This window comes from Arvicola amphibius, chromosome X (genome assembly GCF_903992535.2).
Source record: "Arvicola amphibius chromosome X, mArvAmp1.2, whole genome shotgun sequence".
Lineage (NCBI taxonomy): Eukaryota > Metazoa > Chordata > Mammalia > Rodentia > Cricetidae > Arvicola > Arvicola amphibius.
In genome coordinates this window covers 136,100,366-136,103,672 of record NC_052065.1, presented here as the reverse complement: position 1 = coordinate 136,103,672, position 3,307 = coordinate 136,100,366, and the positions used below count along the sequence as shown (strand labels likewise).

Below are 3,307 nucleotides of genomic sequence, written 5' to 3'. Positions count from 1 at the left end.
TTCCACTGAATGAAAAAAAAAATGAAAGGAAAGGAAAGGACATGACTGTGCCTATGTAGGCTGGAGAAGAAAATTTATTATAGATATGTGGGAGAACATAGCCAGAAGTATTCAGGCATCTGCACTGGTCTGCCCTTGGGGTCCTGACAGGAGCCATCCTCAGGTGAGCAGCCACTAAGAGGACCTGCTGTGCACATTCAATCTTCCCTTTTAAAAGGGCCCTGCCCACCTCCCGAGTGTCTCTGTCTCTCCCTCCCTCCCTCCCTCCCTCCCTCCCTCCCTCCCTCCCTCCCTCCCTCCCTCCCTCCCTCCCTCTCTCTCTCTCTCTCTCTCTCTCTCTCTCTCTCTCTCTCTCTCTCTCTCTCTCTGCTTTGCTTTTCTGCTACTCCTATCCCCAGAGACTGGTCTCCCCCCTCCCATACCCCCTTTTATGCTTCCTTTCCCCTAATTAAAAAAAATCCCTCCACGTGAGTCCTGTCTCATGTCATCTTTCTTGTGCCATTTTTTAAATTACAACATTGGTTCGCTGATTGACAAAGACTCTCCTAGTGCTTCATCCTGCCTGCAGGCAATCTGAGGTATGCCAGGACCCTGGAATGGTGTCCACATGACAGCCTTGCTTCTCCTGATCACTGAGTCCTTCCCTCTAACACTGGAATGATAGGTGAGCTCCTCCCCTTTCCCCACCTCTGGCTGTTTCCCATGAATGAGACTCCTTTTGAGCATGTTTTTTCTCCTTTTGGCCTCATTAAGTCCTGATACCAGGCAACCATGGCTCTTTCGGACTCAGAGCCTTTGCATGACGACTCACTGGGTGGCCTGTGCCTATCTCATTTCTCAGACCCTGGGGTCCTTCAGTCCCTGCTCCTTGAGTGATGATATTTGTTTATAAATGCTGATGAACTGATCCAACATAGATATTTTGAAAATACCTTGACTTCAGAATTTGGATCTAAGGTTATGATACTTTGGAAAAAAGATTCTTCTTTTGTTTTCATAGAGGATGAGATCCTGTGGATTGCTCTGTCCCAATATGGTATGATAGACTACGCCCTCCTGAAAGGTTGCTGTGAACACCTTCAGAAAATTACTTCATTCAACTTCTAACTGAGATGAACCTGGCAGACAGGTTATACCATAAAAGATCTGATTAACAGCATCCCCATTCAGCAGGAAGCAGTTTGGAGAGAAATAACTGCACCCATATTCCCAAATATTGTTTATAAATGTTCTTTTACATTTAAAGGGGGATTTGATATAGATATAAATAATATACACTGATATAAATTTTGCCTTATTGATAGATATTTAAGGTCTATTTTGTTATATGTATATATATTTCTGATCTTGATTAAGGTATTATGATTGTGTAGTTCATTAAAAATGTAATGTATAATTAGGAAATATAGGTTGTTAATGGATAATCATTGATAATAGGCTTGTAGTCATGTTAGTTAGATTTTCTAGATATGTAGAGATATATTTCAGTTAGATAGACATTCTTCATATCTTTCAAAGGCTACAGAATATGGCATTTTAAATCTCTTAATAACTTAGGATTGTTCATGACAGTGAGACACGTCTGCTCCTGAAAGCACCAATCTACTTCAAGAGGAAGATGGACATCGAAGAGCCATTTGGGCAAGAAACTGCTCTTGCCTGGACTGTTGCATAAACTGGACACAGAGAACCCTCAGAGAGAGGACTGCTGAACTTGCCTAAAGGTGAGATGATCTTTCGGGGTTCCTGATTTATGAAAGAGTCTGTGAGAAATTCTGCAGGACACAGCAGATACTGACTGACCTGCCTTTGAAATTTCCTGCTTCATGGAAATGTCTGCTGGAAACTATGGGCCTGTAGGCCGAAGATGGATGCCCCAATGGTACAGAGGAACTTTGGGTGACTGTCCAGGAAGCGAGATGTCTCTGTGATTTCTAGAGTTTTGCAAGTTGCTTACTTCTCATTTACTTAGGTAATATTATATCCTTCTGGAGTCTTTGATGGAGTTGAAGAATAGATAGTTATAGTTGTTTTCCTTTGTTATGATAAAAGATAAAATAGATATAAATATTGTAATTGTAATTCTTACTTGATAACTGTTTTGTTATATGAAATTTTACTATGTTAAATTTAAAGCCTTTCTTTTTTGTTTAAACAGAAAAAGGGGAAATGATGGAGGACTCTCATTAGTTAATAAAGAAACTGCCTTGGCTTTTTGATAGGGCAAGATTTAGATAGGTGGAGTAGACAGAACAGAATGCTGGGAAGAAGGGAAGTTAGGCAATCGTCATGCCTCTCCTCTCTGGGTCAGTCACCGTGAAGCCAGCCACCAGGTCAGACATGCTGAATCCTTCCGGTAAGACACCACCTCATGGTGCTACACAGATTACTAAATATGGGTTAAAGCAAGATATGAGAATTAGCCAATAAGAGGCTGAAACTAATGGGCCAGACAGTATTTAAATGAATACAGTTTCCGTGTAATTATTTCGGAGCATAAGCTAGCCAGGCGGCCGGGATCCGGGCGGCAGGAACGCAGTCCATTGTTCCTCACTACAGTTCAGGGTAGGGAACAGGGTATGCCAGCCAGGAGGATCTTGTAACTGGTTGGACCTGAGGAATGCAGGGAGAACCTGGCAGCCAGCATCAGCTTTGGTATGTTGAGCACCTCAGCATTTGGCCCAGGTTTGAAACCTGATATCCATGACTTCTTACACACCACGTTCACTCATGGAGACGGTGGGACAGAACTAATGGGAGATCACCAACTCCAGTTGGAATGGGACTGATGGATCATGCGACCAAACCCGTCTCTCTGAGTGTGGCCAACAGCGGGGGCTGACTGAGAAGCAAAGGACAATGGCTCTGGGCTCTGATTCTTCTTCATGGACGGGCTCTGTGGGAGCCTTCTCAGCTTGGTCGATCACCTTCCTGGACCTGGGGGGAGTTGGGAGGACCTTGGTCTTAGCATAGAGTGGGGAACCCTGATGGCTCCTTGGCCTTGAGAGGGAGGGAGGGGAGGTATGGGTGGAGGGGAGGGGAGGGAAGGGGGAGAAGGAGGGGAGAGAAAGGGGAGAAGGAGGGGAGGGAGGGGGGAGGAGGAGGGAAGAAAAAAAAAGAGTAAAAAAAAAAAAAAAAACCTGCATCTCCTCCCCATCCCTGTCCTTTATGGTCTCAAAGTACTTTATTTCCTGGCAGAAAATAAGATTAAGAAAATAATCAGATACTCACTTTAGAAATATTTTAAGAGTGTGAGACACCCATTCTCAGCAGTTTTCAGGGTACCACAAACCCTTAAAGTCATTTG

The 3,307-nt window shown here is 43.8% G+C and overlaps 1 long non-coding RNA gene across 2 annotated transcripts; it reads left to right on the top strand.

Moving 5' to 3' along the window:
* Positions 1-1,631, top strand: LOC119805511. 2 transcript variants are annotated; one of them, XR_005283908.1, is made up of 3 exons: positions 1-163; positions 569-664; positions 1,573-1,631. It is a non-coding gene; the product is annotated as an uncharacterized LOC119805511 (long non-coding RNA). The 2 variants fall into 2 exon arrangements; XR_005283909.1 differs by having other exon boundaries at positions 540-664.
* The last annotated feature ends 1,676 nt before the right edge of the window (positions 1,632-3,307 follow it).